A 16203-nucleotide genomic window follows, 5' to 3' on the forward strand; every position below is an offset into this window, starting at 1 on the left:
TTATTTAAAAATTCTTTAAAAACATAGTTCAAAGTTAGATATATATATATTTCTCTAATTCTTCGTCAATATATCCCTTTCTGTGCCAATTGTATAAACAATATTTAATCAACGTGTGGTTCGTTTGATCTCAGTATAGTGTACTTCATTGGTTAAAATCCGATTATGACGTCGTATTTTCTTGATTTCCTCTGAATTTCCTTTTGTGAGGGTATGCAAAAAGGTGACCATGCCTGATGACGTCACATAGAGAGAACACATCTTTTTGCAGATCATTCAAAAAGAGAGAAAACGTTTGCCTGCATAATGTTAGAAAATCATTAGAGAAAAAAGTAAAATCACAAAAATACTGAACTTAGAGGAAAATCAATTCGTAAAGTCCATAATCACATGGCAAAATCAAATAACAAAACGCATCAAAAACGAATGGACAAGAACTGTCATATTCCTGACTTGGTGCAGGCATTTTCAAATGTAGAAAATGGTGGATTGAACCTGGTTCTATAGCGCTAACCCTCTCACTTTAATGTCAGTCTCATCAAATTCTGTTATATTTACATTGATGCGTTAAAAAAACAATAAAATAGTCAAAATATTGGTACATCAGTCATCAGAAACCACCACCAAATCTCGTGTAATACGATATTTATCCACTCTCGACAGTTAAATTTTAAATATTTAAAACGCTCGGGCAAGTCTCGCGTTTTAAATTTGAAAATTTAACTGTCTCGAGTGAATAAACATTGTATTACACCTGATACAGTGGTAGATTATATATATACATTCTGTATTGTTTGATCAAGAATATCAAAAGGTTAACACGAAGAGAGTTAAAAGTGAAGCAGAATCTTTTGGAACATTTATACTTGTGCTTTAGATGTTGACCACTTGCGTTAGTTGAAGATACAGACTGAAGTGTCTGCTCTCTCGATTTTTTTCTTGTTGGTTTTGTCATGAAAACTGGAAGTCTCGTCTATGAACGAGTTTTCATTTTATTTTATTTTAACAAAAATGAGATTACATTATCAGTATACTGATTGCTTTATCTTCGACACATTCGTATTTCATCATGTATCGGTTTCAATCAAAACAAATAATCGGGAGTAACAGAAACGAATCGAAATTCGTGATTGTTGTTACTGAACCGTTCCATGTACAAAGTTGACCTATGCATATTGTGTTCATTATGTATTACAAATTTAGAAAAATATATAAGTCAACCTCTTTGTTTCACTAATTTGATTTGACATACTGTGGATTCATTTATTTTCGTGGGTATCAACTTTCGTGGATTGCTGAAAACTTGCATATTCGTTGATATTTACTTTCGTTGCTTTGACAATCTTTGTATACAACACCTATTGAAAATATGTATTTCGTTGAACATTTGATTTCGTGGTTTTTTCTGTACCCACGAAAACCACGAAAATTGATATCCAGCGAATAATAATGAATCCACAGTATCCGATACAATATGTCGATATCTCATATGATTACAATTTGTGTTTGCTGGTTTAGTGTCGGAAATTCCGATATCTTCGTAGGAATAAAAAAAATACCTTGTGTGTCTTGTTCTGCATTAAAAATTATGGGATGACAATGAATTTACTTGGCCGGTGGTGAATTTACATCAAGAACGATAATCCTGTCTAAACACTAGTCTTTTCGAATCAAGCCTTCCTTGGTTGTAAATTTTAACCTTGATTAGCGTTTTCCAAACGATTAATGAGACTAAAACATTGGTTATTTACTGAAGTAGTAATTTATAACGTCATAACTTTATTTAATGATACTAATTACAATTCATTATCTGCAATTAATTACTACCTTGACAATCGTTTTGATGAAAAAAAGACACTGATATCACGACATCAAATAAATTATTTGACATAATTACAGATTTTTTAAACCTTTTGATATAAATCGGTAGCGGATGTATAAAGTGTTTATTTTAATTGAGTTCAACTGTAAATCAGTTGTTTATTCTTATGAACTTTGAAATTTCCGTATTATAATGTTATAGCCTTATTTTAAGAGACTTATACCATCCCCTTCAAATTACGAATACCATGACGATTGATGCGTTCGGAATCAGCTACATATCTCAGATAATACAACAATTCTTTTGTTTCTATCTTATCTTACGAGACAATAAATTCGTTTAATGGGTTTTTCATTAACTTTTTCCATTAAGTACAAGCTTATATCCTGTATACTAACTGACTTTAAAAGCAATGTTTTAATCACATCGACAAAGAGATAAGTAGAAGAAGTATATTTTACTAATCTTTACCTTAAGTGTTTTGATAATAAATACTACATAACTATTAAAACAATGTTGTAATTAGTTTAACATAAACAAGATAAAGAAACGGTATGATTGCAAATCAGATCATACTTTATACATTTAACTTATCATCAAACACTCCCTACGGGGTCGTTTTAGCTTTTGTGCATATAATAAGTGAACATTTACATTATCAAATAATGAAATGAATTCTGAAAACTCACATTGTGATCATGACAAAGGATAGATGCAACAGTAATATACTACTGTACAATCATCATACATTGACCGAGACAAATGCGAATATACATTTGTATTGAAAAAGATAACTAGGGATACGGCGCAATCGTTTTTTTATTTTGTTTACTTTTACGACTTTTATTATGGACAAAGATTTGAAAAAGAAGAAATCTTACCAGTGATGTGAAATGAAGACATAAACTTTTCGTCAACTAATTAGTGATTTTGACAGAAACACTAATTTTCCGTAATTTTCCGTCATTTGTCCTCAAAACTCTGTGTACAATCTTTTTGAATGTACACAACAGTAGTTTTACTGATTTTCAAACCTGGCCAATAAAATAATATTGTACCACACACATTGTCTAAAATTAATTTGACTTTTTTTTAATTTTTATTAAATGTTGACATAGGGCAATGGTTTTTTCATTAAAGTCATATGAAACCTCAAATTAAAAAAATAAATAATGCATATGTTTTTTATAACTAAAAGGATAGTTATCAATATAAAACTTACTTGTTGTTGATTAAATGGCCATTTTAATAAATTTCCAGTTACAAAACTTTGAATGTTTCGAAAACCTAAGGATTTTGTTATCCCATGAATTGATTACCTTAGCTGTATTTGGCACATTTTTTTGGAATTTTTAGTCCTTAATGCTCTTCAACTTTGTACTTGGCTTTATAACTATTTTGATCTGAGCGTCACTGAGGAGTCTTATGTAGACGAGACGCGGTATTAAATTATAATCCTGGTACTTTTGATAGATATTATGTTGATGCGATTCCCTCATTTTGTTTTCATCTTGATTTGTCACTTCTTGATCAATTTAAAAGTTAAGAACATTAGTAAACTGCTGTCTCATTGATCTAGTATTAATGTATTGATATTAAACGATGAGTCTGTTTAATAATTTAATACGCCAGACGAAATGCGCGTCTGGCGTATTAAATTATAATCCTGGTCCCTTTGATAATTTTTTAACACCACAAGAGCGATGCCACTGCTGGTGGACGTTTTGTCCCCGAGGGTATCACCAACCGAGTAGTAAGCACTTCGGTGTTGACATGAATATCAATTTTATGGTCATTTCTATGACTTTTCCTGTTACATTTATGTTACAAAACTTAAATTTTTTCGAATACCTAAGGATTTTCGTCCCCAATGAGTAGATTACCTAAGTTGTATTTGGCACAAAGATTTGGAATTTTGTGTCCTCAATGCTCTTCAAATTTTTTCTCGTTTGTCTTTATTACTATTTTGATCTGAACGTCACTGATGAGAAGTATATAGACAAAACGCGCATCTGGCGTATTATAGTATTTTCCTGGTTCCTTTGATAACTATTAGAAGAAGTTTACTGTTTTTTAATTGCTTGCATCTAGAAAACAATTGGCCGACATATTTTCAGTATGCAAGTGACCTCAGCAAGACCCTTCTCGTAAATCGTAAAAACCGGTGATGGCAATACGGATGGGTCTGTCTTTCAAATAAACCGCCTCCGGGTGCGAGTTGTTCATGCTACATTGAAGACAAATTTGTTGCTAAAGGCTGTTATCTGCTCTATGGTCGGATTTTTATCGCTTTGACACATTCCGCATTTCCTTTCTCAATTTCATTTTATTTCATTGTACATGTCACACACGTGCTCAATGTCCATGCTTCTTTGTTTATTGTTTACTATAAGTTAACAATCGGTAAACTATGGGTTTAAAACACCAAAATTAAGAAGCTGCCATATTTTCAAACAATAACAGAAAGAGAGGAAAACAAATAGACGACTATACGAAATGTTGCGTAAAAAAATATAAAATCGTGCAAAGAAGACTAAGTAAATGATATATACATGCATTGGTTCAAGAATTGGATAAACATTATTTTTCACCGGTAACTCGTTTCATATGACTTTAAGACGAAATAATACTTTTATATGAATTTCAGAATAGGCAATAGATTTCGAAGATTTTTATGACAACAAAAAAAATCCCTCTGTTGTCCTCAAATCTCTGTTTGTATAAACGGAACCCTCTAAGACAGACGCGACAGTAGTTATACATTACTAATCTTCAAATCTGGTATCTCGATAATACTTATAATATGCTACTAATTTTATCACAAGACAAATGATGGATTTACGTGAACTCTTAAGAGTTTGTAAACATGTTAGAGTATCGTGCTTCTATCAAATATGCTGTTAAAATGCTGTTTTTATCCTCTTTTGTCGGGTTGTTGTCTCTTAGACACATATTTCCCATTTCCAATCTCAATTATATTATAAACGATTAACCGCCGTGAAATGGTACAATATTTAAAATTATTTGCGAAAGTAAGGTGAATTGTTATTTCATAAAGCAAAAATAGTAATTATATACAAATAATACAATTGGCAAATGCTTTTGAAAAATTTTATAATTGTGTTTTCTCGCGATTCGTTTAGTATAGCGGGAAAATATTGTATTGACGGGTACGGGTCGTATGAATATATAATAGGGTCACACTTAGTGACCAATGGGTATACTTTCTGGTAGTAAAGCATAGGGTCACTTTCTAGCTGTCGTGCAACGAGTGAACACTCAACTTAAGATGGACGCCGAAATTCGATCCGAAATACAAAATGAAGTGCAAGCTGCATTTCAGACCACCCAAACTACAATATTGGATAGCATGACCACCCTTCTAGATAACCGCCTAGAATGTTTCAACAAAAGTTTCCAGTCTACTCAAAAAGCGTTAGCGGAATCCCAATTGGCAAAGCTAGACGAGACGTTGTCCGATAACTTCAAGTTCAAGAAAAGGGGGAACGAGGAACAACATAAACATAACAGTAAAGTTTTGGTGAAGTGCAAGGAAGCTAGCAGTGAACTAAATCAGGAACATCTCACAAAGGACAATATCGAGTCGGCCAAGGACAAAATAACAGAAGGTATGAGTTTAATTAGAGACAGACAAAAGTTAATAAAGCTAGCTGACTCATCGGAAGCATGTTGGAGATTTGTTGCAGAATATACCGCTAATCCGTTAGCTGAAAATTCAGAGGTCGAGAAACGAATGTACAAAGCCCAAACAAGAGCGGAGGCGAAAATAAAGAAAGAAAAGTTAAAAAGGAAACCAACTTCTAGTTCACCAGCTCCGTACACTATTCCCACAAGAACATCCCATATCGACAGACCAGGGAAATGTTTTAACTGCAATAAAACGGGTCACTGGAGAAGAGAATGTCCAGAGGTGACAAGAAATGCAAGTCAGAGTCGACCAAGTGAAAAGATAAGTACTGTTTTTCTGTTTGATATTAATGATAGTAATAGTAGATATATATACAACAAAAATGCTCTGAGACAACCCTTTTGTTATGAAATGAACAACCAAAACAATGAAATTGACATCTCAAATGTAAACATTACATCGCCGGCAGGTAGACTGAGAACTCACAATACAAAATGGTTATCGATAGGCACAAATGAATATATTTTAGATGTTATAAAAAACGGATATAAAATACCGTTCATGGTAATACCAGGTAAGGTTGAGCTTGAAAACAATAGGTCAGCGAAGGATAATCCTCAATTTGTTTTAGGGGAAATAAACAAGTTATTACAGAAAAAATGCATAAGCGAGGTTTATTATATTCCACATGTCGTTAATCCTTTAACAGTGGCAGGTAAAAAAAAAGATAAACTTCGATTAGTTCTTGATGCAAGACACATTAATCCGCATCTTTTCAAATTTCGTTATAAATATGAAGATGCTAGCACAGCTCGACAAATCTTTAATAAAGGTGACTTCTGTTTTTCATATGATTTGAAAAGTGCCTATCATCACGTGGAAATTTGTTTTTCAGATAGAACATATTTAGGTTTTAAGTGGGAACATAAGTACTACGTGTTTAATGTATTACCTTTTGGTCTGTCAACGAGTGGATTCATTTTTTCCAAAGTCATGAGAGAAATTGTTAAGTATTGGAGAAACGACGGTTTGAAAATAGTAATGTATCTAGATGATGGTCTAGGTGGAGGTAAAACCTATTCTTAATGTTGGAAAGCAAGTAAAAAGATCAAGTCTGATCTTGAAAGTTTTGGTTTTGTCATAGCACACGAAAAATGTATTTGGGAACCGGCACACAAATTTACGTGGCTCGGTTTTGATTGGAATTTGATTGATGGTTTAATACAATTAAGTGGAAAAAGAGTCGAAAAATTGAAGGACTGCTTAAACAGTTTTTTTTTGACAAATAGGATGCAATACGAACGTTTTGGTGAAAGTTCGATTTTTAGCTTCTATTGTAGGTCAAATTATTTCTGCACAAGCAGTTATTGGGGATGAAGTTCGTTTGAGAACTCGGTTTTCATATGATTGCATATTAGCAAAAGCCAGTTGGAATTCTTTGGTAGTATTAAATTGGGAGGCAATTGCCGAGTTTGAGTTTTGGTTAAAAAATATAGAAAAGCTCAATGAAAAGGGTTCTGAACTTAGTCAGTTGACTAAAGTTACATCTGAAAATGTGCAGATGTTTTGTGATGCCTCGGATGTAGGCTATGGTGGTCATTTGACCTTTGATTCGACAGACGAATCAGATGAACCAAATATGTTTGGTAGTTGGTCCATTTCTGAAACGAAACAGAGTTCAACTTGGAGAGAGTTAGAGGCGGTAGATAGAGTTTTTAAGAACTCTGTCAGTAGGATAGAGGGGAAATCTGTTAAAATATACACAGATAACAAAAATGTATCGCACATCCTTAAAGTAGGAAGTAAAAAACCCTATTTACAAGAAAAAGCTATGTCTGTACATGATACATGTAGTAAATATTCAATTGACATGTCATGTGACTGGATTCCTAGAGAATCGAATACTAAAGCTGATAGATTAAGTAGACAGTCAGATTGTGATGACTGGGGTATCCAGTTATGGATTTTTGAATATTTAAATGATTTATGGGGTATTTTCACATGTGACCGTTTTGCATGCGATTACAACACAAAATGCAAAATGTTTTATTCTAAGTTTTACTGTAAAGGTACATCGGGCATAGATGCCTTTAAACAGAACTGGACAAATTAAAACAATTGGTTAGTTCCTCCTCCTTCACTAATTACAAAGGTTATTAACAAAATGACAGGAGAACGTTGTGAAGGTACTTTAGTTGTACCGGAGTGGAGGTCAGCACCGTACTGGTGTATGTTAACACAAGACGAAAAGTTTCAAAATTTTGTAGTTGAGTACAAATATTTACATGGATATCATTTGATTAAGAAAGGAAGAGGCCAAAATGGTTTATTTGGCAAACAATCAAATAAAATTAGACTTGTTGCTTTGAGAATAAAATTTTGATTTGTTATTCTTATATTTACAATAGGTTTAAAGATTAACGATCATGTAGAGGCAGCTGTTTTGGAGAGTGGAGTTACCACAGACAGTCCTTTATACCAGCTATACCCTAAGATGTGCAAGTTACTGCTAGGAAGCAGAAGTGACAATACTATTAAATCTTATTTTTATGCATTTAGACGTTTGGAACAGTATATAACTAAGCTAGGTTTTGCTGCTTTGCCAGCCCAACCTATTCATATTGCACTTTATTTTACTCATTAGCTTGAGCAAGGTTCGACTTTTCACCCTATTGACAATGCTAAGTACGGGATTAAATGGGCACACGAGATCAATGGTTTGACCGATCCTACAGAAAACTCATTTGTCTCATCCATACAAGAAGCCGCAAAACGTACAGATTACAAAACAGTTACTAAAAAGAACCGGTTACTACTGATATGTTGATACAACTTTGTGAAAAATATTCAGATTCAGAAGATTTGTTGATTGTAAGGGATTTAACTATGACTTTATTAGGGTTTGCAGGTTTTCTAAGATATGATGAATTAAGCTCTTTACTTTTTAGCAATGTTAAAGTTAAAGATGATTTTCTAGTTTTGTATTTAAACAAAAGCAAGACTGACCAGTATAGGCAAGGAAATGAAGTGTTGATTTCCAAAGGTTTTTCAGTGGCTTGTCCTTTTAATATGTATTTGAAATATGTTCGGTTAGCAGGCTTTGTTGAGGGGTCAGAAATGATTTTGTTCAGACCTGTTTTTAGATCAGGGAATACTTGTAAATTAATTTACAAAAATAAAAAGCTTAGTTACACGTCAGCTAGAGAGAACATTATTTCTAGACTTAAATTAGTCTCTGGTAATTTGAATTTAGGTTTACATTCTCTTCGTTCCGGTGGGGCAACGGCAGCCGCAAATCATGTTGCTAACGATAGTAGATGTTTGAAAAGACACGGGAGATGAAAAACTGAGAAAAGTAAAGATAGTTATATCGTGGACTCCATTGTAAAGAGGCTTAAAGTGTCACAAACACTGGGACTGTAACGTCACTTTTTTCCTGATCCCCCGTTCTTTGTATTTTTCTATCGAGCATGAGGGGCTGTCGGCAAACTAAGATTATGTTTGCGTTGTTTATATTTGCCACGAGTATGTAGTTAATACTTGTGTTTTCCCGCGTTTCGTTTAGTATAGCGGGAAAATATTGTATTGACGGGTACGGGTCGTATGAATATATAATAGGGTCACACTTAGTGACCAATGGGTATACTTTCTGGTAGTAAAGCATAGTGTCACTTTCTAGCTGTCGTGCAACGAGTGAACACTCAACTTTAACTTTTGATGTACATGTATATATGTTGATATTTTTACTGCATTTAATTTGCCAGTACACACATGTTTAAGGTGTAGGTCAGAGCACCTGGCCCTGGAGACGGGATTGCGCACTTGGCATCCACTGACACAGGTTTCTAGAGAATTTTGGTCGATTATATCGTTTCATCTCTAGTTGTTCCTGGCCGGCCCTGACCGTCTATGAAGGGGTGCATTTAGTTGGAAGTTTGGTTTTGGTGTATTTGGATAATACGTACATTTGAATTGTATGATGTTTGAATATGCATTGTAATTGTAATAATATGATGACCATAATATTTGTAAATATTTTTAATACAATCTGGCGTCCATCGAGCATGACGGGCTGTCGGCAAACTAAGAATATGTTTGCGTTGTTTATATTGGCCACGAGTATGTAGTTAATACATACGAATTATCTGTCTAATCACTATCTGAGTATCTCGGTTTTCCTTCTAAACTTCATAAAAAAAAATCATTTCTTGATTCGATCATTCCGTATATAAATGTTTTATTGAAGTCTGTAATTAAATAGATTATTAATGCTGTTTACTAATTTCATCATATTTATAAATGTCAATTTGACAAATTTTCAAATATATCTTGGTAGAAATATATCACTATAATAATATTCTATATACTGCAATCTTTTATGAAATCAGTTAATTGCAACATTTGCAAATTTATAGCAATACTTGTATTCGTCGCTTCTTGATATCACTAAGGCAATTCACAATCATAATACTTTCCCTTAAAGTTATTACTGAATTATGGTAGCTTTATTATTTGTTTTCTGGTCCATTTAAAGACCGTTATAGTCCCAGATCTAACGATAAAGACAGCACAAAGGTTTTTCACAGACGTTAACTAAGTTTCTTTTTGTTACATTATAAGAACAACTTGAATAATAAAGGAGGCCATAAAGGTTCCAATATCCAACACAGCTTTTTAAAAAGTTATAATTAAGGATGGTCGCTATTCTTGCTTTTGGCTTTTGTCAGATATCAGCAATGATTCAGTTTATACATGCAGAACCTGTCAATACATTGTCCCCTTGTTTTTGTTTAGTTTGAGTATTTATTGGCATAAGAGTCATTTATGAAAATTCCTTGTTTTTCCTAGTTGTTTAAAGAAAAAAATGTAACATTCATGACAGATCTACAGAGAACCATTTCCAGGCAAATTTTCAAATGATCATATCTAAGAAACAAGGAAACTGACCTTTTATTTTTTTCTACTTTTAAAAATCCGTTTGTAATATACTTTTGATTTACAAATAACCTTTGCTAACATCCTAACTGTACAACTGATAAATATTGCTTGACTTCGAAATCTGTTAACAATCCATGATCAGCAAACACTTAGAAGATATAACCCTTAACACATTACGTACAATTGATAAGATAGTATTAAAATTTTGATAATAGTGCATATTCAGGACGTTGTATTTGATCTAAACTATAATACTTTTTGTATCAAAATGGATTAAGGATAAGATTGGGCGCTAGATACTAGAGGGACTGTCAAACTCAGATCGAAAACATACTGACAATGTCATGACACAAAAAAAAAAGAAAAAAAGCAGAATATATCACCCGTAGTTTTTGGTGAGGTTCGTGTTGCTTATTCTTTAGATTTCTATGTTGTGTCATTTGTCAGTTTATTTTCGATTTATGAGTTAAGACAGATATATGTGAAACGGATATTCCACACCGGTCAACCATCTAGTGATGGCGCCCGTAAAAGTAACGAAGGAAACTCTTGGTTTAATAGCTTCCTTGTGAGCAACTCTTTTTCAAGGAAATCCTGATAGGAAAAACAAGCCTGCGAATATCGTATCAAATGGGCATTGTATACTCCGTATGCAGGCGCTGCCAGAATTTTGCTACTCACAAAAGGAGAGGTTATAATTGGGAAACTGAAATAATTTTTTTGTCGTAAAGTTTGGGTTTCAACCAACCCTCATTGTCAATTCCTTGATAAAGGTCAATATATGAGGCAGACTTAACTGTATCCTGTACTGTGGATTCATTTATTTTCGTGGGTACCAATTTTCGTGGATATTTAATTTCGTGGTTTTGCTGAAGTCTGCATACAAACCTATAGAAAATGTATCATTAGTTGAACATTAAATTCCGTGGTTTAATTGTGCCCACGAAATCCACGAAAATTGGTATCCAACGAATAATAATGAATCCACAGTATCTCTAATTCGATGATTTCGATGCGTTCCGCATAGTAACTTAATTTTTGATTAATTAGTGTAAGAACATCATCTATATAGCGAAAAGTAAAATAAAAGGGTGTTGCTCACTTTATATCTATCTTCCTAAAAGGTGTCTGTCGATATTTCTGTTTTGTTCAATTTCAATAGCTCTAACGCAAGTTTAACCTTAAGTTTAACTTTTTAATAATAGCATTACACCATCATCATTTAATGATCACTATTATGAAAATCATTACAATGGCGTAAATAGTTATACGGTACAAATGTATGAGGCTGATTATTTGATAGACAAAACGCGCGTTTTGTCTACTCATCAGTTACGCTCATGTAAACAAACTTAGAAATTCAAACAAATTTAAAATTACAAACTAGAAACGTTTGATATATAAGTGCATAAGATATATATCAAAATATTGTGTAGCTTAAACGACAGCTTTTATTTGTGCATAATTTTCCGGGTAAAGATGTGTTTTTTTTTTTTGTAGGAGAAGTTTAAAAAAGAATTCAAGAATTTGTTTACAACATGTGGTGGTTGCTTTATGCAGTACCGAAAGATGTCAATAAGAAGACGGAGTTGTAATACTGAAATGGTCATTCAAGGAAATAGTACAAGAACACTGAGAAGTTCTCGAAGCAACAGTTATCTTGTCTAAACAATCATTCTAATATCTGTTTTATAATATTTATATAAGGATCGAATGTGGACTTAACATATTTGATATTTCTTATAATATATACTTTGTTTATACGATAATTCCAAAACAGTATTTTTCTAACAATATTTCTATTTTGTTCTATTCTAATAGTTTTTACGCATGTTTAACATGTTTAAGTATGCCGTAACAATGGTAATTCACTGATACGTCGTTTTATGATCACTAATATCATAATTTTTAAAATGACATGAATTGTCATCATCATCAGCATCATCATCATAATCATGGTTGTCTCTGTCTTCAACTTTATTGTTGGTGTTTGTTTATCAATGTATAATTATAATTTGAGCTTTGTTTGTTGTCCTCATAAATATCATATATATTTAAGAATTGTTTGATCCGTTTTGTAGAATAATTCGGATATTAAAGCGTTGAACAAAGTAAGTTTTGTTATAAGCGTCCAAGCTCTTATTCTAAACATGTGCACACGTGAACGCTTATATTACCCTATGAAATTACCAAAAGAAGCATTATAAACTTAATAATACATTTTTTCGCTATCAACATGGAACACGATTTCTACCATTGTTTTATAACCTGTGCACTTTATTGCGGACACGTGTGTCACCATGAAAGTTACAATTCAGTTTAAAATGAATGTGAATTTCAGAATACTGCGAGATTGCTGTTAGACAATCAAAATAACGTATTATATTAAAACATACAGGTTATGTTATAACTTTAACGAGGGTTGGTCGACCTTCGATCACCAGAGTCGCTCGGAAAGATTTTGGATAAGAAAGTTGAGGACAGTTTCCCCAGAGGGCATAAATGAAAACAAAATAGAATGAGTCACTCATTTTCTTATCATCATTTTATTCCAGTAACTCCGGTTTCTATACTGGCTTTACAGTTTGAATATTTCTTTGAATCAAAATTTGAATACAGGGCTCCATTCATTTGGAATGGATGTATAAGTACGTAGCCACGTTCATGTATGTTACCTTATTAGATAAAACTTATTTTTCTAATCATTGTTAAACTGATATTCGTTTGGGAGGCTTAAATATTTAGTTTCTGTTGCAATTGCCCTACCGTTGTCAAATTTAAAATATTATACCAACTTGGATCGGTTAGGGCATTTTTTGATTTTTTTGTTTGAGGACTGCCCTCCATGCAGTTATCACATCTAAACTGTCACAACTTTTGGAAATTTAGAATTGTGCCAGTCACATCGCAAATAACTATTTTTATTCGGCATTACTTTATAATTTTGCGCCGTGTTTGGACATTTTAAAATTGACCAGCGTCCGTGGTGTCCGCGTAAATTGTATAAAAGTTTAAGATTTTGATATTGTCTCAATTTGAATATATTGACATGTTTCATTTGACATCGTTCTATTACCGAAGAAGGGTATCTGTTATCCGAAATATCTAATATTTGTTCATTTTATAGTTATCAAATGGTGATGTTATACTCTTTTTGACTTGTTATATATTATATTTTGTAGTGTACATTCTCATATTACACGATCGATTGCCCTGTAAGATTAATCGTTGACTATTTATTCAGTCATTATATATATATATATGCCATAAACTTGAAGAAGCCATTTGTTGTGTCGAAATGACTGTCAATTTTATTTCATATTGGTTACACATTTTTTTTCTTCAAAATAGAAAATAGTTACACGAAATTGCAGGCTTTTATAACTGTATTCATTTGTTTTTGCTCTACATTCGTTATAGCTTTTGAATTTATTCCAAAACATATTAGCCAATATATCTCCACGTGCCCAGTGTCATGTCATAATATTTTTTTTTTCATTTACTTTATACCGCAGTCCAACTAGACCACGATCGCACTACGATCTGTGTGAAATATGAACATTTTCACGAGTGTAGTGCGATCGTGAAGACCACAGTAAGTTCGTTGTACGGTCGTGTTGAGAATTTGATGATCGTGATAATTGTGGCAAACTTTGAGAGCATGTTCAAAACAATCGTGGTGCGGTCATTGTGGAATCAGGTCGTAGTAGAAGCGTTGTGAGAGCAAAACTGATCGTGGTAAGATCGCACAGGTCACTGTACCATCATAGCGAAAGCGTGATTCTATTCGGGGAAACTGCGCAACGATCTCACAGCGATGTTATTATGACCTCACTACGACCATCACGTTCCCACCGCGACCCAACTACGCTTCCACTACGACTATACCACGTACACACCACGCTGTTCAAAACCATAGTACGATTCTAGAACAATCTTGCCGCCCTCATCGCACTCTTTCTACGACCTCACTACGTTCGAATTCATACTACAACTTTTATACTTATTGTCATTTTCATATAAAATATATTAAATTCTCTCCTGACTTTGTTTGTCTGTATATTATAAGAAATTCTTGTTCGTTTTCTCTTACTACTCAACCATGCCACATTATGTATGTTTGTGTCTATCCAAGCCTATACATTAGTGATTGTCGTTTGTTATTGTGTTACATAATTTTATATGTTTTTCATTCATTTCATTTTAGCATAAATAAAGCCGTTAGTTTTCTTGTTTGAGTTGTTATTTCGAGGCCTATGCGGAAAGGATTTACTCATTGTTGAAGGCCGTACGGTGACATTTGGTTGTTAATATCTGTGTAATTCTGTTCTCTTGTGAAGAGTTGTCATATTGGCAATCATACCACCTCTTCTATTTTTTTTATATTCACACATCTGTGTCAACTCTACTATCGTTCACTAAAATATCGTCATTTGAGCTTGATGGAATAGGAATATGTTGTAATTCAGGTTGTATTAATCGTTCCGACATCTTTGCTTGATCAGGGTTCGTAACTATCAGAGCTCTTTCTTTCTCTAAATCAATCCCTACCATCACGCCCACGTGTTATAGTAGATTTTGACGGCATGGCTGTATTGTTTCCGAGAAATCTACGTATTAAACAGAAATAGAAGCAATGAGCTGTATTGATATGGAACACGATTTTGATATTATTACTGAGAACGTGGTCAGATCGATGTGGACGTAGTATAATCATGGTAAGAACGTGCTATAATCGCAGTAGATGCATGGTTCGACCGTGTTGCAATCGGATAACCCGTGGGGTATGATCGTAGTGAGAACGTGATGAGCGTAGAAAGATGTTAATAAGCGTAGGGAGATTGCGGAATAAGCACCGTGAGGACGTATTTTAATCGCAGTGGGATCGTTGTAGAAGCGTAATGAAGACGGACGGAGTATCAGCGTGAAAGCAACAAAAAAAAATACATTTTCATGCCTCTTATACCGCGACCTCACTACGATGTGAATGTATTTAACATGATTAAGGGAGAAACAAAAACTAAAACTCTGGGTCGGTATCGCTGCTTTGAGACCCGTAAACCTCTACAACTTTATTTAGGTTTTGATACTTATATGATCTACATTTTGCATTTAAAGTATCATATAAGTGTAATCAAGAAAGTACCAGGATAAACAATGTTCCGATTCCATCGACAAACGCTGAATTTAGGTGGACTATACGGTTTTATCTTATAAGTGTTTTTATTAGGTTTATTCTTTACTATATAACGCATTTTTTAATTTATATTTCTGGTGGGAGAAGCGTTCCTCAACACATTTTTCGAATACTATTTATCTCTTTTATTTATTTTTTTGCTGAAAACACTTATATAAATATTGAATTCGTGCGTATGCTACTTCAGTCTTATTAACCTTTGGGATCTCCATTTGAGTTGGATACCCGGATTTGTGTTCTCTCAATCGATTAACGACTATTGAACAGCGGTACACTACTGTTGTCTTTATAGATTCTGCTAGGGTTCTCACATAATAGTTAATTTAACAAAATGAGGGATACATTACAAGTCTTAATCAATGATGTCTAAGTCAAGAGAACGGGATTATTGTTACGTAATTTGAAATGTATCTATGGTATTATGTGAAACATATATTCCATAACGGCCAACCAAATTTGTAAAACATACCAAAAGACAGTACTTCCATTTTAACCCGATTAAATATTTTAAATCTATACATATAACCTAGGTAATCTTATTTATTGACAAGGCGTGTATAGCAAACCTAGTCATAGTATATAAACACATTATTTATC

At 33.3% G+C, this 16203-nt stretch overlaps 1 pseudogene; it reads left to right on the plus strand.

Annotated features, from left to right (window-relative positions):
• Positions 1-7965: 7965 nt before the first annotated feature.
• LOC134724788 (integrase/recombinase xerD homolog) lies at positions 7966-9538 on the plus strand (annotated as a pseudogene).
• The last annotated feature ends 6665 nt before the right edge of the window (positions 9539-16203 follow it).

This window comes from Mytilus trossulus, chromosome 7 (genome assembly GCF_036588685.1).
Source record: "Mytilus trossulus isolate FHL-02 chromosome 7, PNRI_Mtr1.1.1.hap1, whole genome shotgun sequence".
Taxonomy (NCBI): Eukaryota; Metazoa; Mollusca; class Bivalvia; order Mytilida; family Mytilidae; genus Mytilus; species Mytilus trossulus.